Source organism: Microplitis mediator, chromosome 1, assembly GCF_029852145.1.
Source record: "Microplitis mediator isolate UGA2020A chromosome 1, iyMicMedi2.1, whole genome shotgun sequence".
Taxonomy (NCBI): Eukaryota; Metazoa; Arthropoda; class Insecta; order Hymenoptera; family Braconidae; genus Microplitis; species Microplitis mediator.
Genome location: NC_079969.1, coordinates 23,176,726 through 23,198,245, shown reverse-complemented (window position 1 = coordinate 23,198,245; position 21,520 = coordinate 23,176,726). Strand labels below are relative to the sequence as shown.

General features: G+C 33.0%; 1 protein-coding gene across 6 annotated transcripts in view; it reads left to right on the top strand.

Moving 5' to 3' along the window:
• LOC130664844 (semaphorin-2A) overlaps positions 1-21,520 on the top strand; it is a 453,448-nt gene that overhangs the window by 123,469 nt on the left and 308,459 nt on the right. Inside the window, exon 1 of one of the 6 annotated variants that reach the window (XM_057465258.1) lies at positions 5,735-6,172. The exons of the other annotated variants lie outside the window; for them this stretch is intronic. The gene's annotated coding sequence lies outside the window, so the exon portion shown is untranslated. Of the gene's footprint in view, positions 1-5,734; positions 6,173-21,520 lie in introns of those variants that run through there. 6 annotated transcript variants of the gene reach the window in all.

Below are 21,520 nucleotides of genomic sequence, written 5' to 3'. Positions count from 1 at the left end.
GGTAGAGAGCTGTATTTAACTTTCCAAGAGGCCGAAAATTGTTGTTGAATGTTGACAGGTGAGGGAGTTGAAACGCGTTGAATATTTAGATGAGAAAAGATGGGTCAAACTTTTATTTACATTTAGTTTCGGTTATAACCTCAAATGACACCCCGATTCAGGCTGATGAATTAGGCGGGAAGTATTCAAATTTTCATTTTTATTCCGGGCGACCATTTTCAATTAACAAATTATTTAAAAAATATAATTTTGCATAAAAATTGCTGTCCGTTGACGAAAACTCAATGGGTTTCTCTGTAAAGGAAGTGATTTTTCTTTAAATTTCGTAACTCTACACGGTAAGAAATATTTTGCGGATATCACTATGCCAGTATGGGCGTCAACGCCATACTGCATGGTATCGAAGATTTTTATAGGTTATAAAATTGTATGCATAGATGATTCAACCATTGCGGGAATAGTAACATTGGCAATAGTTGTCGCGGACGCCGCAATGTCAGTATGGCCGTCGAGCCCATACTGTATTGCCGTATTCACATTGCTTCTGCCCGATAAACCTAGTCTAACAACATCTATATAGTTTTGGCGGTAATACGATAGTATAATAGTGGGAAATACTAGTAGCATTGTGCCCTCGGCATTGTAGTACGGGTCTCAGGGCCATGCTGTTTCGCCGTGCCTGCTATGCATACGTGTGAGCAAAACAATAGCTCCAGTACTATTCGGTATAGTAAATAACGCCATACTTCTGGGACTCGTTACAATACTGTCTTACCGTGTAACAAAGTAAATTTAAATTAAAAAGTCAGAACTGATTTTTTTTCAACTAGTGTACTGACCAGCAAATCTTTAATTTTATTTATAAAAAACGAAAAAAGTTGAATTTGGCGCGCAATGGAATTACTTCAAAGATAAGTTTATTTTTGTTTTAAAACTTTTTCGTCAAAAGTTATTATTTTTCAAATACGGAATAGTTTTAAAAGTATATGTTATGAAATGTAAATGATTTACGAACTATTAAACTCAAAAGTAACTATATATGATCTGAAGAAAATGTTAAAACAAGTTTGACAAACTCGTCAAAACAACTGGGAATATAGATATAGTATTTGTTTTTTAGATTTAAAATTTGTGATAGTGTTCCAGATTTTTATTAGATAAAGTTGATCGCAAAGGAAGATAATTACATCGAAAAGAAGAGATAGAGGTAAAAATGGAAAATGCGGAGAAGGATAATGAAAAAAATAAATAAATAAATAAAAAACAAATAAGGAAGAGGGAAAAAAATAGAATAGAAAGCGAGAACTATAACTCTAGGGATTGCCACAAACTGGTGAAGTCGGTAGCGGAGCGCAATAATTTCTTTCTCCCGTAGGAAAGGAAGTAAAAACAACGATTAAAGCTTTTAGCTTGAGCCAGACGGGTCGGTTCGCTGGCCAGTTTTCTTTCTTTTTTTTTGAGCTTTCTTATTTTCTCAATTTTTTTTTACCCTCACTACACACTCTCGTTTTCGACGACTCAGTTCTTTCATGCGTGCTATAGTAAGTTAAGGAAGGACAAGAAAAGTGCTCAGAAAACTGAGGTAAAATATATATCTATATATATATGAAGAAAAAAGGGAAAGTTCAGTGGTTATATTTAAGAGAAGCGCTTCATGGATTTCCTCATATAGTTTCTATACCGTTGAACACGAGTTTTTCTGCCACTGCTGCTGCCGGTACTTTGCAATACTCTTCAGCGTCGACGCTGTAAATACCAACACCGTCAAGGTACCAAAAAAAATAACAAAAAACGGAAATGGTTAAATAAGTAAACGATAAAGCGAAAAAATACATAGTTAATATAATAAGCGATGAAAAAAAAAATATAATTGAGGAAGAGAAGTTTTTTTCCTATAACTGAAACTTGAGTTTTATAGCTTGTCAAGATCCCACCCTTAGGACCATCGAACGACTAATTACGTTTACTCGTTTCTTCTTTCCACTTCTCACACCGCGAGATCAGACAAATTCACTAATGGAAAAAGATTTGTGTTTACTGTAGATATATATATATAGATATATATAATACAGTGCCAACAACAAGTTTAAAAAATTTTGTGTAAAAAGTGTCTGACCCAACTAAGGATATTTCTACTGTAATTTAAGTTCAATCCAGCCGTACAAGATCGTTACCTCTCTTTTATTGTATGTACACAAAATCCAATCTTCGGTTCTCGTTTACTAATGGACCATTTTATTAAAACGGAATCACTTATTCCGTTGCTAAGAAAAAATTACAATTGCAAACTTTTTTAATTGCATTTAACTATTCAAATGAATTTATTAATTTTTACCAATCATTGCACTGTAAAAAATCAGCGGGGTAAGTCCAAGCGGTGTAGGTGTTAAAATTGGCGGTGTTAAATTTTAACCCCGAAAGCGGTGTGAAAATAACGCCGCCGCCGGTGTTAAAATAACGCCGCCGCCGGTGTTAAAATAACGCCGCCGCCGGTGTTAAAAGAAATTTTCCAATGTTAAAATATTTTACTTTGGGAATGTGTGCATTTGTGTATGCGCGTGTGCGCGTGTTTGAGTGCGTGTGTGTGTTGAAATATTTTTTGCGTTTTATTACCCCGCATTTACACCGGTATTTTAACACCACCGAATTACGCCTCTTACACCGGAGTAATTTCATTTTAACACCACGCGGAGTTAAAGTGGGTCCATTTTGAACACTGCTCTTTTTACAGTGTATCAATTTTTACTTTTTACGAAGGTATGAACTGATAAATAATTTTTAAAAATATTCTATTCAATAAAAATTTTTCAAATAATTTTAAAATTTCAAAGTATTTTTGAATTATTCGATGAGGATTCGAACATTCGGTCCAACTTTTAATCTCACTTTTGATAAACTATAAAAATAATTGAGACAATTTACGAAAAATTCTGATTTTTTTGATAGTTCGAATTATTTGAAATTTTAATTTCTATGATTCAAATTTAAAATCGGATATTAATATTCGATTTGTTAGAAAAATTTGTAAATTTCAATCATTTTCACATCTCTAGTAATTTTGTAAAAAAGAAAAGAAGAAAATGAAGACAAAGCTTTAAATTCTTTTCCGATCCTTAGCGGTGATTTTCACGAGAAGGATCTTGGGTAAATTGTAGAAGGATTGCAGTCTCTTCTTGGGCTATCTCCTGGTGACGAATAACAACGGGAAAGTGGATTCACAGCTATTTACTTAATCGTAATCATCGTCGAGGAAGACCGAGCGTGCGCATTTATCTCCTACTGAAATTCAGAGTCGTGCTATTTCGGACATGGTAATAAAGAAAAAAATAAGAGAAAAAAAATTGTAAAAGGAATGCTTTAAATTTTCAAGTTAATAAATGGTGAATTTCAAGCATTTTTAATTAACATTTAACACACACACACCCACACACACATATATATCTACATGTCGAAGTATAAAAAAATTTGTAATTAAATTATGAGGTATTTATTACACGCGTAAGTGAATTTTCATATTTTAAATGTATGAAATAAAAAAATTAAAATTTCTGAGTAATTTAATTCTATTTGATTGATTATTAAGATCGATTGAATTTAGTAGCACCTACACTGCAAAAAAAAAAAATCGAGCTATGTCCAAATGGTGTAGGTGTTAAAATTTGCGGTGTTAAATTTCAACACCGAAAGCGATGTTAAAATAACACTGCCGCCGGTGTAAAGATTCTTTACCGGTATTAAAAAAATTCCCGGTGTTAAAAAATTTTTCAAATGTGTAATGCATTTTTTTCTAATTTCTATAGGTGTAATTTTTTTTTACATCTATTTTACACCGATTTAACGTCACTGTTATAACACCACCTTCACCGATTAAACACCGCTGTTATAACACCACCTACACCGATTTGACACCACTGTTATAACACCGCTTGCACCAGTATTAATTCATTTTAACACCGCGTGGTGTTGTTGAGTCCATTTTTAACACCGCTTTTTTTACCGTGTAAGAAATAACTAAATACAATTTATTTTTCCTCTTAATGTATTTTCAAAAAAATGGAAGTTTTTTACCCCGAACTCGGGTAGAATTTTTTTTCCACCATTTAGTAACTTTCTGTAGGATAAGAGTGAAAACAAAAAGCGCGAAATTTTTTTGAACCATCCTACAATATACACATGTACCGTACAAGTGAACAAGAGTAGACTAGACTTTCTTAAAGAAAAGTAGGAAGCCGTACGGAAAATGTCATAGCTGTCTCAGACCAAATAATGATCTCTATTTCAAGTGCAACGATTCGTAAAAACCTTTGAGTAATTGTCTTTATAAAAAAAATGTACAGTATTCCCTATGAATTAAATCTGTCAGGCAGTGATTATCTCAAAATTTTGTCTTCTATTTGAAAGTATATTTGAATTTCTGATAAATTTAAAGCTACATAAATATGAAAATTCAACAATAATTAAGTCAGCCTCTGGTTTATATAATTTTGTAACCAAAAATAAACTTATAAAAATAATGTCCGGTTAAAATTAGACACAATTTTATGAACATACTCTGTTTTAATTACAACTCAGTACCGCGTAGCTTTCGAATTAATTAAACAACGTTGAAAAAAAACTCTATTTACACATACACGGGTCACAAGGAAAGTAAAACTACATATCTCATATAGTGTTGTGATGAAAATGACCGATTGCATGGCAGCAGAATATACACTGAGTCAACAAGGCTACAGAGTTTTGTTACCGTGGAAAATGCTCGGGAGTCAAGAGAGTCATACTCCCAAGTATACCAAGAGCATGAAAGACTAGAGAAATGTAGACGAAACAGTGAAGAGAAAGATAGCAAAAGATAACGTTATATACATCATATATATATATGACGTTTTAAAGCAGAATTCTCCAGGATGAGTATTTTATTTGAAAGTTTAAGCGCATGCGTCAGAACGTGGGTGTATTCGTCGTCGTATTCCGTTGATACCCCTCTACTAGACACTAGATTCGCGCCCTTCCCAGTGCTCTGTCGTGGTGCGTATTCCCCTTTACCCGAGGGTGAATTCAGTCACCAGGCCGATTCGTGGGCGACGGTACTGTGGTATCATCTCTACTCCTTTTACCAAAACTTTTACACTTTTATTTAAACTTACCACTGAATCGAGCCGGCTATCAATTAATATATATATTGAATAACCAAAATTGTTTAGCCAGTAAATAGTGAATTTAAAATTCCCAAAAATTGATTGTTCATAATAATAAAAGTTATTATTATTATTGTTTTTATTTGAATCAGTGATACGAGTTACAAAATGGACATCGATGTAGTTGTGTTTACCGACTGTACATGTGGTGATTGACCTCGACGTTTATATTGTGGCATGTGGACAGGGTACACTCTCTTCTGCATTCAAAATTGACCTTGTCCTTCTCCCTTGTGAGTTTACCCGTTCCACAAGTAAACAACTCGCCATACCTGTTTTTATGCGTATGCTGGATAATTTCATTTACTCTTTAAAAGTACATTCATTTACTCAGTAAACAAAAAATATTTTGTGTGCTTGATAATAATTATTATCTTCCATACAATCGTAATTAGTTTAATTATGTTCGTTGTATATTTTCTTAATGAGTGTAATGTTAATTAAGTGATCAGTGATTGGAATAAAAATTTGTTTAATACTGTGAATTCTCTGTGTATTCAAACAATAATATTTATATATACATGTCTAATTGATATAATATCGTTAATTGATTTAATTAATAACCGGTGACGTTTGACGAATAAGAATTGTCGTTTCGCGTGTTGTATAATCACGAATTTGTGTTACTGATCCCGCGTGTTTACTCGGTACTATTACTAGTAGAGCTGACGCTTCATCATAGTAGTCATATAGTCATAACGGGCGTAGTATAGTGAACGGGCGCCAATGCTACGCTTTGATTAGGTTACATAATTAATTAATCATACCAGAGAGTACCCGCGTGGCGGTCGACAAACATTGCATAATTAAGTTACTCTGGTAGCTAGAGGAGAGTGTGCATACTCTACCACTTTAACATGCCGAGCTATTGCTATTGCTACTACTGGGATAGGGTAATACGAATTCTTGGATACAACGAAATTTCATAAATGACGTTCCTCTGGCTCCCGAAGGATTATGCTGGATTTTCCCTCAAGGTCAGTTTTCCTTTTCTTACGAGTAGAGCTTAGAGAGCAGCTGAGAGATATTGTGCAGTTGCTAGTACTATTGCCGGTGCTATTACTCGGGTTTTATCCGATTACTGAAAGCGTACAGGTGTGAGTGGAAATTTAAGGATAAGTGCTAGTATGCTTTAAAAAAAACGGCGTGGGTCCACGCTATTCTGGTGTTGAATTTAAACCCGAAAACGGTGTTGAAATTTTTGTGTTGAAAAAAAAGGTTTTATTATTGAAATACCAGAAGTCGAATTGTATTTTGAATATAAACACAAATTTGTTGTTTCAAAAATTGATGATGCGATATATTTACTAATTTATGGAAGAATCCAAAGAATATTTGACTACAATTACATGTTAGTGCTATTGTGTAAAATATGAGACGGATTTTTATGATTCAAGCCTTTTTGCAAATTAAATCAGCAAGAAAAAAAAAATCATTGTAGGATATCTTCTTGAAGGTCTCAAGTTTAAAGATATCCAAAAGTCGATACTCAATTTTTTTAAACTTTAAACTCGAATACCCCCTTAACTTATGGTCATGACAAAAGGTACGGAGAAAAGTATTCATTTTTGAAACAACAAAGAATCGAAATGTAGGCTCAGTTAATTATTTTCATTTATTTATCGATAAAAACAGTTCAAAATCGTCCTGTAGGCTTATGTAGTCTCAATATTATGACTTGGGTTACCTTATTATGAAAAACATCAGTCATAGTAAAAATAATTATAATATTGTTCACGGTAAGAAATTCATGGCGTTCAACACCATGATGGTATGGTCTCAAGATAGACACTAAAATAGTATGTGAAATATTCCAAGACAGTGTTGTAACGTGTCCCAGAAGTATGACGTTATTTACTATACTGTATAGTACTGGAGCTAATGTATTGCTCACACGTATGCCTAGCAGGCACGGCGAAACAGCATGGCCCTGAGACCTATACTACAATGCCTAGGGCACAATGCTACTAGTTTTTCCCGCCATAATTTCTGGCGTGTCAATGTATACTATCGTATTACCATCAAAACTATATAGATGTCGTTAGACTAGGTTTATCGGCCAAAAATATTGTGGATACGTTAATGTAGTATGGGCTCGACGGCCGTACTGACATTGTGATATCCGCAAAATATTTCTTACCGTGTTCATAGTTATGTACTCCCTTAAAATGAATCAGTGAAAAATACTTTACTACTCATTAATTCAATCAATGATATACTTGACACTGATTCGCAGCACTTTTCACTGATTCATTTTAAGAGAGTACTTTGATTAGCGATCAAAAATCTGTTAAATTAACTCAGTTTTATAAGAGTTCCATTGCTTATTTTATAGGTAATGAAACTGTTCGTATCTCAATCAACGTTAATTGCGTTATTTTAACGAAGTACTGTTACTAGTTTTTCTGCTTTACAGATCTTAAAATACTAATACTCACACCTTAACCCCGATCGGAGTTAATTTATTTCTATGCACACCGGCTGCATAACACCACTACACCGGGTGTGTTCATTGTAACACTGATTTTGTGCAGTGTAGTATTTACAGTATCAGAGGTTTATTTCACACAAGTAATGAGTAACTCGAGAGTTTATTTCATTTACTTATTGCTGATGCAGAATTTTTAAGGCATGGAGTGGGATCAATTGTTATATTTTGGTATAGTTGTGAATATATATGTGTTAGGGTGTGGCTATGTGTGGAAATGATTTGAATATTTTAGAGAGCAAAGCGTGATAACACTTTTGAGGGGTGAGAACACTTTTCCAGATGATAATTAATGGGATTTTAATGGTTATGCCATGTGATTCCACGTTACTCTTTCCCCCTCATTCACTGGAAATACGAGGGGCGACTCGTGCAGAGGCATGACAGTAACATGAGAGCACCTGCGGGTCTCTACTCTCTACTCAACTCTACTCGTGGTGTATGTGAGGGTGGCAAAAATTTTTTTAACTTTTTTTTTATACCATTCGTTTATTTAGCGCGTTTTTTTTTTTACTCATTTTCTTTCTCGCGTTTTTGATCGCTTTCAGTTGGTCGTTTCGAGTCCCGTTTGCTCAGTTACAAATGGGTAAAATCGATTACTCCTTGCTGGTAAAATTGTTGAGGCACACGATAGATTTTCAGTGGTCGGCGGTTCACTCTGTGTGAACCGCCGCAGCTAAATCGATTTAGTGCAGATAGCTGGAAATAATTGAGAAAAACTATTCTCTGAGTAATAACTAGTAGTAACTAACACAATAATTGGCTACTCATTAGTTACACTAACTTATTTGTAATTGGGAATACGACTTGAAAATTTTTTAAGCATCAATTTTTTTTGCTCCTAATGTACTTCGCTATCGAACATGAAAATTAGTCGAGCGAGAAAATTATTTGCACACATTAAAAATGATTGTGAGTTTATGTTAAAAACAGTCCGTGTTTAATTTTTCATGTTGATTATTTTGTGTTAAATCAACAAAATTCTCTGTGTTGCTTAAAAATTTTTAATCGATCTACTATTGAACACTTTAGAAGAGTTACCTACACTCAGAAAATTAAATGATAGGAATTATCATCTAGTGATGGTAAAATCTTAACTATCAATCCGATAGTAGTGAACATAATCTAGATGATTGTATAATCATCTAGATCGTAATAATATTAATTACAATCCCTGATAGTAACTGTTATAATCCTGATATTATTATCTCTATTAAAAAAAATTATAACACTAACTATCTTAGCATTTGAAAATTTTCGAATCATTCTAGATGATTGTAATTAAAAATTTAGGATAATAAACACAATTACTTAATTTTCTGAGTGTAGTACAAAAATCAATATTATCAACATTTATTAAGTGTTACTTTAAAATCAACACAAAAAAGTGTTGAAGCGACAGTTGAATTGTGTTAAAAAAATGACTTTCTTCTATTCACGCGGGAAGCGCCATTAAGCATCAGTTCTTCTTGGTTAGTTATTATTTTTGAGACACTGATTTTATTTATTTTCAATTAGACATAAAAAAATAAAGTTGACAAAGTTCATGATTCGTATAGTGTAAAAAAAAAAATGCATCTATGGCTTTTTTACTTTTCTACGTGCGCACATTTTTATTTTTTATTTTTTTTTTTTCGTAATTGATTTGTTGATAAAAAAATTAAAAAATTGTTAACTGTTTGCTAACTTTAGGATCATGTTTACTATCACAAAATAGTTAAATGTTAAATAATAATTGTTGACACTTTTGATAACCGAAAAATAATTCATGGTACAAAAATAAAATGTAAAAGTTAACATTTTTTTGTGTCGCCATTAACAATTAAAAAGTGTTGAAGTTACTTCTCATATTACTCGAATTGTGTGTTGAAATTTTTACACAAATTTTGTGTTAAAATTCAACACAAACAGTCTGTGTTGAAAAATAACACAAATATTATGTGGACCATTTCTAACGTACAGATTGTGTTGATTTTAACACAATATTTTTTACTGCGCAGGCTATTACTTTTTTTTTGTTTGATGATTTTTTTTATTACCCCTATTATTTTTTTTATTTAAAAAAAAAAAAATGCCGTTTTTCTGTTATTCAAAATTAGGTTGAGAAATAATTTGAATGAAATTGCCTGAAAAAAAGTTGAAATAATCTTTAAAAATATGGAATTATCATAAAAAGTTGTAATAAAAATTTTTAGTAGCAACTTCAATAGACCCTTGGAGTATAAAAGTTAAAGAAAAAAAAGTTATAGGGTAAAAATAATGAAGAAAAAAACTGTAGGGTGAACTAAAAATAGGTAGCATAAAAAAATCTAGTATGACCTCACGGCTGAGCCATAATTCTTCTATCGTCACCTCTCGAGTTACTGGCCAAATTTGTACCCAGGGCTGCTGATATATATGTAAGGAAAAAAGACGATGAATTGTCGTAGTCGTCGACCTAACGTCGATTTTATGTTGTAGAAAATTCGTGGCATGATCCTCATGGTCTGAAAAAGTAGGAAAAAAAACGATAGGCCGATCGCTTGTTACGTGTGATATTACCCGAAACGATTTCGTCGTAGAGGGTCAAGCGCATAAAAAATATGGCTACCACAAGTTTTCCATCAAGTGCTTTTCCTTTTATTACTATACTATGAATACACGTATAAGTTAACATGTTATAAATAAAAAGAATTATATATAGCGAGTAAAACGATATAACACGATAACCTTAAAATGTTAAATGGCCATAATATTTTTAACTGTAAGTTTACACCCTTATTTACAACTAAACAATAAAAATAGAACGAGTACTTCTAATATGAACATCCACATGATTTGTCATTCATAGATTACCGAAATCAATATATGATATTAAGAGCGGACTTTTGAACCTAAGGTGAAAAAATAAAAAATTTATTTGAGGTCTCTCAGAAAAATCATTGAAAAAAAATTTGTGGCAGGCTTTACTTTTGGACATTCAATACTTTTTCTAATTAAGGAAAAAGTATAAAATGAAATTTCCATTTTAATAGTGGAATAGAAGGATCTTTGAACACATTGTAATAATAAATTGTCATGGCGTCTTTTACAAATTATTTTGTTTGAATTTTTTGTGTCCGAAATTGGGCCTAAAGTGGCAAAAACGGTACCTATACCCTATTAGGATGTACTCGAAAAAAATAATGAGAAAATTATTTTCTTTGCATTACGCTACGGGCGGCTAATGAGGCCTAGCTAAAGGAGATTTTAAATAGAATCGAAAATATCGCATTTAATTATCGAAATGTATCGTTGATCTTTATTTCAATACATTAGCCATAAAATATGATGAAGTAATGGTAATTTTTATCATAAACAAACAAAAAATTACTTTTACAAAAAACATACGAATAGGCCTTATTTTACTACGATAGGGTAATAAAGCCTACGGGTTAAACAAACTGTAATAGTTAAACTATACTTAATAAAATTGGTATTAATGATAAATCATCACTTAAATTTAGCAACAATACTTTTTAAAAGTCAGAAGACTAGATTGATTTGCTCAAAAGCACTTAACCTTTCGTTACTCGTGCTATGAGCATGACGCCGTCTTTTTGACTAAAATTGCAATATAAATTACTGTATAGGTATTTGTGACTTTATACTTAACCAATTCTCTTTTTGAAATCCATATTTTTGTTAAATATGATTATAATTGATAAATATCCATTTTAAATATAAAAAAGTATATTTATGTATTACAAGAATGTGAAAAAGCGGCACAGTGCTCATTATGCGAGTTAAATCGTCGATTCAATTTTTGTGACCACGTTGCCAAACTTACTGTTGTTACTGCACGAAACAATTCATTATAGCATTATAATTTGGCAACGCCGCATTTCCTTTAGCATGGACAGTACAGTGCTCGCCGCGCGATGAAAATCGTCAGGCGAGTTGACGCGAGAAACGAAAAGTTAAAACTATCAGTATCCTTTTTAAGAGTTAGAATACTAGATTGTTTTTTATAATTTCTTCTTCGCTACGACAGCATATGACCGATGATGAAATATAGAAGACAGAGAACGTGGTATCGGGACTCTATAAACTTTTTGCAACATCTATATGCAAGACCCTTCTACGAGAGTAGCCTTTAGCGGAAGCGATTATATTAAATATTATTTCTGTCACTTAGACCTTATTACCCGACAGGCCTTATATACATATATCAAAAGTATTTACTCTCATTTGCTCACAGTGCGAAGTAACAAATGATTGGTTTAAATATATCTGTACTCTAACAAGCTTCGACAACTTCTTAATAAATAGCAGTCGTATAAATCTTATCATAGTTACTGATGTTCAGATGTAGCCAATGACCATATTAGAAACGTAAATCTCAAGAGCTCTGATGTGTAATCTTCCGCAAGTACATTTAAAGGGTCTATTCAATGAAAACATATATATTTAATCAGTCGCGACTTCAAAGGTCCGAAAGGCGATTCCCCTGAGTCTCAAAGCGAGTGAGATTATTAGAGACATTGAAAAGAGTGACATTGAAAAAGTTTAACTGAATTTATATTTTCTATATAATACAGAAATATATCAGATTTAATTTATAAGCTTCAATTTTAATTATAACAAATATCAGTTCATCTTCAGTAATAGATTTATCTTCACATACACATGTATACATATATATGAATAAATGGGCATATATGTACAGATATTTATATACATATAAAGTTGTTGAGTTTGCCAATTTCACTGGTTTTTCCAGCAGCATTCAAACTGACAATTCGTTAAACGAGTTTTTCAAAAGTTACCTTTTGTTACGAATAAAGAGAAAAAGTGGAAGAGAGCAAGAGAAATGGAAGAGATGATAAAGAGAGAATGTAAAAATAGAGAATAAAGATTTCCATTTAACCTAAAGCTCAACTCGGCAAGTTTATTGAAAAATAATGAAGAGGCCTCACCCTCGTCTTTCGAATTAAAGCTAAAACTCCTGTGGTCTGTACCTGACAACTGGGTAATTAATTTTCAAGTTGTAGAGATGCGAAAATGAACGGCGTTACTCGCGGATTCAATCTTCAGGATATACTGTCACATAGTTTGTACAGCTATTGTCTTCTTTTTTAACCTTTTACATTGAATCTCAAACCATTAGACACTAAACTTGTCACAAGAAGAGAATATTCACGAATTGAAATTATTAAACAATGACTAAAGTTATATAAACTTCTTAATACTTTATGAAATAATAAACTTTACGATTAATTTATCAAGTTTTTGGTATTTTAGTATACAATGATCATTAATTTAAATTTTTAATGTAATAAATTACTTTTAGTAATTAAATAAATTTGAATTTCATTAATAATAATGCCCTGCATTTATAGTTCGGTAATTATAATCCTATTATTCATTTATGTTTAATAAATAATTTCACGGTAATTTACTTCTTCATTATTGTCTGCTTTTTACATGTTAACAAACAATTAAAAATAATAATATTACTCTTCATTAATTAATCACTCAAATTTCACTAATTGATAAATTGCCTGAAATTGTCAACTCATAATAGAGTTGGATCAAACATAGGAATTTTTCAAATTAACATGGAAATAAATTAAAATCAAAGAGAGTTTATGTCATAACTACGCCTGTAATTTAAAAAATTTTCAATACCAAAATCAGTGTAATTTTTAAAGAACCTGTTAGTTTTGTTGGCTGTACCAAGATGCCAGCCGTCTTTCAGCCGGCGGTTTTGTTGGCAGCGCCGACTTTCTTTCTATAGATGAGAATATTTATAGATGGTTAAAATAGTGAGCATAATTTCGGCAGTAATACACCTTTCAATTTTTGAGAAGTATACCTGATTAAAAGAAACGATTCAAAACGATTACACGGTAATAAATATATTGCGGATATTACTATGCCAGTATGGGCGTGGATGCCATACTGTATGGTATCGAAGATTTTTATAGGTTAGACAATTGTATGCATAGATGATTCGACCATTGCGGGAATAGTAACATTGTCAATAGTTGTCGCGGACGCCGCAATGTCAGTATGGCCGTCGAGCCCACACTGCGTTGCCGTATCCACATTGCTTCTGGCCGATAAACCGAGTCTAACGACATCTATATAGTTTTTGTGGTAATGCGATAGTATACATTGATTTACACGCCAGAAATAATGGCGGAAAAAACTAGTAGCATTGTGCCTTCGGCATTGTAGTATGGGTCTCAGGGCCATGCTGTTTCGCCGTGCCTGCTATGCATACGTGTGAGCAATACAATAGCTCCAGTACTATACAGTATAGTAAATAACGCCATACTTCTGGGACTCGTTACAATACTGTCTTGAAATATTTCACATACTATTTTAGTATCTGTTTCGAGACCATACTAGCATGGTGTTGAACGCCATGCATTTCTTACCGTGTAGAAACTTCAATTCTACTACTATATAGACATACATTCATCATTGAGTAAATCGTCTTCTTTAATTCGGGATATGCGCATGAGCTTCTAATATGTGAAAGTATAGTTTATCAATTGAACAGTAGTAAATTGAGCTATACGTGTAGCAGGTGGTGAATCATTTGACAGTCGAGTTGTTGCAACATGAGCTCGAGGTTTATGTTGCATTCACGTGAGGACGAATTTGGTAGATGTCACTAAGAGCTGAAAGCGACTCAGCGCTCGAAAATTGAACTTTCAGAGCAGGTGTTGCGAAAAATGATTTTTTCGCAACACTCAATGTAGGCCTATAGTCTTCTATAAGCATCTAGAAGTATTATATATAGCACAATGGGTAATCAAGATACTTGTGACGTCAGCCGTGCGAAAAATATTATTTTTTAGTTGCATGCACTATAGCCAGCGTCGGAAAAATATCGAAGTAACTCATTGAGCCATCTTGTGACAAAATTTCTTGTCATATTTCAACCCTGGTTAAAAAAGAGAATTAAAAAGGATTGAGCCATATAACGGGACCATTTGAGATAGGATTGGTAGTATTAAAAAGGATTAAAAATATTGAAAAGTTACTTCTTTTTAATGTCTTTTGATTCTCTTTTTTAATCAGGGAAGCACTTTTTTATTATCTGCGGTCGGTAACCTGCCACCGGTAACCTATAGGCACTCGTTGGCGTACTTTTGGAGTGTTTCTTACATAAAGCTCGTGTACATATATGTCTAGTACAATTTTGTATAAGACACTCGTTGTGTTGACAACCCGTTAGTCAATCGTCACAACCAGCGTGTATGGACAATCGCACTCGATATATAAACTACTATTAGTGTATATACAAATCAGGTTGTATTTCGTAATCAATGACTATAACCTGCAAATCAAATGCTAAAAATAAAAAACAAAATGAAACGTCATAATGACAGAAGCTTATGTCGATTCGTCGACAGTAACGTTTTTGTCGATAAATCGTCTAGCTATATTGAATATTGAGCAGGGCTTATGTTCTCTTCTGCTGTATATATCTACATGTAATGCAGAGAAAGAGAGAAATTCTCTACTATAGTAGAGAAGTCCATGGGTTTTGGCATCCCGAGCATGTGTTGAAACTAAAGCAAGAGCTGGTGTAGTTGGGCAAATATACATACATATATATGTAAATGCATGCTTGTGTGTGAGTTTGTACGTATATAGTAGTGATATAATAGTTGAAGGTATTCTGATGTCGTGGTGGTGCAGGAGACTACCGCGACCGTGATACGTCATAAGTCATATAGTTGGTAGCACATTGCGATGACATCGACCCTGCTCGCGGCATGTGAGCCTCGTGCCGGGCTTAGATGTAATAGTGCCATTAACCGCTTCTGTCTCTTGGCAACCCTACGGACGGTTTATTGCAAGCTATGATTGATATTGTAAAATATTGCGTCTTTGTTGCCTTAGGGGTGAGTTCTCTCCCACTCTTCTGTCCGATTCCCTAGTAATGGTAGTACTGCTTGTGCTCCATTATTATGCTCTATCCCTCGCACAATTCACGTGCAACCAGCCGTTGATTGACCGTTTACTAATGTTCTCTTCTGTGCCTCATGCACAATGCACAACTCAATAAAAAAAGGTTGTTTTGCTCTGAGGCATACGTAATTTAATTAGGCTGTTACCAAATCGTCAACAAACACTTTAATCAGTAAAAAACAAATTGAAAGTATTTTCGAGGAGAAAAAAATAATGAAGCATAAAAAAAGTCAACTGATTGATTTCTTGAGAGTTTTCGTTATTTTTGACACTCGCAGATTAGCCGACAACACTGGAATTTTTTATCAAAATTTTTTCATACGAAAATTTTAATTGATTGATTTGAAATTATGTCAGGTGGCTCCTTCTTGAGCTGCATGTTTAAAAAATGTTTAAATTAAAAAATACAATTATATAATTAAAAATACAATTCAATCATACAAATTAGTAAATGAATATTAATATAACCTCTAAAAATTCACGTTTTGCCTGAGAGTTAATAATAATACTATATTATAAGAGAAGCAGCTCAATGTAATATTATACTAAACACATGCTGTCATCTACAATATCATGAATATAATTATACTATTTCTCGATTTAAACCGATAAAAAAATTTTGTAAATTCGATATTTGAGAATTATAAACCCGAGACATACAAGCTTAAGGTAGTTGTCCTGCTACAATATTGTCAAAAAGTTGTGAGTCATATACGCGGTAAGAGTAGGATAGGTGGTAGTTAAAACGAGACATTGCTTTTGTTTGATACTGTACCCGTGAGAAGTTTACCTACACACTACTCATAAATACGTATACACAAATACTATTGAACATTTTCTTAAATTAAAATTTGACAACGTCGCATATGCTCTGCCAGTGGCTGTATAGTGTACTGAGTATATATTTAAATTTACCGCTCAAACAATACTATGTATACTCGCATACAGCGTTGTCAGATTGTTTTTTTCCAATTCACCGACATGTATATTTTTTCATTTATTGTTGAACTTTGCGTTGCTATATCTCAATAATAAGATGGTGAATACTTTATTTTTTTTTTTTTTAAATAAATTCAGGACAAATTCATTAATTTTCTGTTAGTTTTTCAAAAGTTTCTGACTGTTAGTTTTTTTATTAGAATCACGAACACGGCTTGAAACGCATACTCGTAATTGTTCGCAATGTTAATGATCCTAACTTTGATTATAAATATTTTGAATTAGAGATGGTCAATCGACTTCAAATTTTAATGATAATAATATCTGAATACCCTTAATAAGTATAAAAAATTTTTAAACTTTCTGACACTATGCCCATTACCCGACAACTACCGTAATACATTATTGTCATGAGATTTTTTTGCATTGAGATATTAGTGACTGAGATATTTTATATGAGATATTTTGACTGAGATGTTTTTGGCTGAGATATAAAGAGCGGTCACCATGTCAGATTTGTTCTTCAAATTTTTTTTTTTTTTTTTTTTTTTTTTTCTTTATGTATGTATTAGACAACTATAAAAAATGTAAACATGATTTGATGTGATCAAATCAGTCGAGAATAATTTAGTGGTTGTGAATCACTCTCGATGCATTCACGGTTCAGGTGTTAAAAATTTTTTCCTCGTCATGTTTTATAAAGTTAATCGGAATTAAAATTCTTTTATTTTATTTTTTTTTTGAATTATTTGATTCAGAATTCAACAAATGTTAGTTACTGAAATATAATTGAATGGTTTTAAATATGTTTGGTTAATGTTAAAAATTATCGTTTCATATCACACAAATAGAAACATCGGACAATTTCCCCAACTGATCGCGCGATGTGACACGAATAATAGGGTTGTAGAGCGATGTAGCAATTAACGTCACATTTCACTGGAATAAATTGGCATTTGTGTAAAAAATCAACAATAACAACAGCAATATCAACAATAACAACAGTGACAGTCTCGTTAATAGTACTTCCAATTGTCTGATTGTATCGCTGGAATATTTTTCACTGCGATATAGAAAATTTTCGATTCGCTTACAAACATCAGTTTGAATGGCATTCACATGATAAGTAGTTTTTTTTTTTAGATTTTATTTGTATTTAAATGTTTGTTTTTTTTTTCTATTCTATAAATTTATTCTACAACATAGTAGTCAATTCTATTTTATATGCAACCCCTGTTGCGTGGTTACGATGTAACCCAGGAGAATATATACTTTTGCGCTCACTTTATTTTTGCCAACTTTATCCTTGGAACTCGTGGAGAGTGTTAAAAGTCGCGTCAGGGGTGCGATAAGTCAAAGGGTAAAGAGAATAAGGGATGAATGGTACTTATGGACGTTGCTAAATCGTTCAACAACTGTGTAGGCCCTTTTGACCCTATCTTATTGTTCAATTCATGTATATATATATATATGTATATAAATTATGGTCTTTATCGATCAGCATATATTTTTCAATGCGTTAGTATTCTGCCTGAATATGTAGATGAAAAACCAGATGTTTTTTTAGTCTAAAATATATTCCAGTTGCATTTAATACTCGTAATCCAGATATATTTTTGGATTACTATGCTACACGAGTACAGATGTAACATATTCAGATATATTTTTTGTTAGTCCTTGAATTGATGGGAAAAACATCACTGTAATTTGATAGTTTGAAATAATAGAGGATTACAAATGAATGATATTCTTGTCGTTTATTCAAAAATATTCTAAAAAAATAAAACAAAAATCTATGATGTATATAATCTCGTAGAATGAACAGTGCCCTCTAAAAACATGAAATGTGTCTCATATTTATTAGCATAGCAGTAACTTTTTACACATTTGGAGATGAGTATTTTTGAACCACAGTAATAGTTCATACTCTTTCACTTTAAACAGTTTTGATGAATAATAAATATTTATATAAGTTATTCATGAAAGGCTCAACGGTTAAAGCTATGTATACTACTAAATTAATTTATGTAACGGGACCTAAGTCCACCTCTGCCGACCGGAAGCCGATACCTCACCCTTTTGGGCATACTCGCGCTGCATTAAAGCCTATTTCACCATATATTAAAAGCGAAATGTGAGAACATTAACCCTTTAGGCATGCAATGCATGTGCGTGCCTCACCACCGGCCATCACGAGTCCAACCTTACTTGGGCCCATTACTCCTCCCATCTCGGGAAATAGAGAGACTCTGGTCGAAGTGGGGCTTGGAACGGTACCCCCATGGTACCAATTCCCTGTATTGGTCTTCAGGTTGCAGATTAGTGATGAAACGCAACTTTTCTTCATTAGCTTAAAAGGGTTTCTTCCACTTATTTTTACTTGGATCTTAAGACAGCAATTATAAGGGATTGCCCTCAGTACACCACCAAGTGATAGCATTATGTACGGGCTAGTATCCCTTAGATTTTTTAGACAGTCAGAAGGGTTGGAATCGCCCACGCAGAGGTGCCTATTAGCTTCCTGCAACCACAGAATTGCCACATTTACAACAATGCTAAGCATTATTATAAAGTAGGTACTGCTGACGGTTGGAGTAATAGTCCCAAAACCCACGAAGAGGGTGGCACGTACTTGGTCTGCTCCCCCCCCCCCCCTTAGAGGGCGCCAAACCCCTTTTGGGTATATATTACTACAACTAACACATCTTTTTTCAAAAAATATCTTTCATCCCGACCCAGATTTCCTTGAAAATGCTTTAGTAAGGCATACCTTACTTTAGCTTCATAAGGGCCTGCCATTTATAATATCGGGAATGCCTTATTGAGGCATGCCTTAGAGTTTCCTGACAAGGACCTGGCAGGGATCGCATCGGGTAATACCCTGTTACGGCATGCCTTACATTATCGTTATAAGGTCCCGATGATACCTCGGGACAATTTCTAGTCGGATAGTAGGGCAATGCGTCGATTACATTGAAACCCAAATTTAATAATTTGTATTTCATAATCATCAAAATTCATTCGTCGCCACAATTTAAAATTAACGTTAAAAAATAATAGAAATAGTATTTTTTCAAGTTACAATAAGAGTATTGTTGGAGTCGTCTTTACTTTTACTCAAGAAGATAAGAAGTTGTTTAAGATGAGCGGTGCCAAGCCCACTGTCGGGATCCAGTGAGCTGTCGCTCAAAATGCAGATGGTGTGGGCTGCGGTCTGAAGCCGTATCATTGGTTGACATTCTACATCCGCGTTTCTCTGTCGGATAATTCGAAGCCCAGTCTTTTGAGTTTGGGCATGAATGTTGATGAGCCCAAGTATCAACCAAAATCAAATTTTTTCACTGCGGGTTATTAATAACACCATTTATATTTTTCACAAGAACTAAATTTATATAAAATACATGGTCTTAACTTTTATTTTAAGATATAATGGATCAGCTTATCACGAATTTCTCAAGGACTTTTTCGTTAATATCATATGATATTATGACGTTATACTTTTACCTTGTTGTTTAATATTTTTTTATTCTATTGTGGTTACTTCTTTTTTTATCGACTAACCGTTTTTTCCCAAGTTGGATGTAATTCCCCGTAGGAATGGAAGTTGTTTCAGCTAACTCTGAGGTCACGTAGACGACCTAACTGTTGTGACACAACCAAGTTCCTCACGTCCCCAACGTGTTTTATGCGAAGAGTTACGTCCTGCGAAACTTTTAAAAATATAAGGAATGAAAATGGATAACGCAAAAATATAAAATCCATAAGCTGCGTGAGAACTCAAGTCCCTTCTTTTTTAATTTTTAATTTTTCAAAATATTTTCCTTTCTTTTCAATTTTTTATACCTTCATACAAATGTCTAGCTTTCTATGCAATCGCGAAGCATCTACCACAGCGACGCATCCTTTCAATCGAAGTCTTACCACCTCATACTTTTTTTCCACCAATAGCAAAATTTTTCCGAGAGCTGTAGTCGATTCTTTCATCTCTCGAAGCTTCACTTCATTGTCGACGTTCGTTCTCTTGTCGCTGCTACTCTTTATTACACTTCCAAGTATTGCTTTTTTTTTTACTCTCTTTCTCTACTCATACTTTTATTATTTTTATTTTTATATTACTTTGTTCGTCGTTGTTTGTTTTCCCGAAGCACTGCGTGAATTATTTAGTCTTAAAACTTGTTTAACCAGAAATTAAATGATCCTTTAGAATCTAAAAAAGTAAAAAACGAAAAAATATATAAATAAAAGGTATCATGTTCGTTCTTATCGGGTATGATATAGTACAAAAGGATTCTCTACGAAATAAAAAAAAAAAGATAATAAAAACAAACAAATCAAAACTGATGAACACAAGTTTTTTTATCAAATAAATTGGCTGATAGATAAGAAATTCACAAGTTTGTCAGTGAAGATAGCTTTACACACTGTAAAAAAAACGGTGTAAGTCCATGCTATTCCGGTGTTGAGGTTATCGGTGTTGAATTTACCCCCGAAAACGGTGTCAAAATTTTCCCGGTGTTAAACGTTACAAAAAAAAGTAGTTTTATTTTTCAAATATCAGAAATCGAACCGTGTTTTAAATACAAAAAAATTTTTTATTGTTCCAAAACTTAATAATTTGGCAGATTTACCAATTTATGGAGAAATCTAAAGAATATTTGCCCACAATGAAATTTTAATGATATTGTACAAAATATGGGAAACAAATTTTTATAATTCAAGTCTCTTTGCAATCTCAATAATGTTTTTCTTAAATATTTAATTTGATAAGTGATCAAATTTTAGGTTCCGTAACAAATTACCCTCGGACAAAATAACCCCAACAAAATAACCTGAACTAGAATATCGTCGTAACGAAATAACCTGGTTAAAAATAACTTTGCTATTAAATAACCTGCACAAAATTAACCTTCAAGTACAACTTTCATCGTTACAGATTTATGTGAATTTT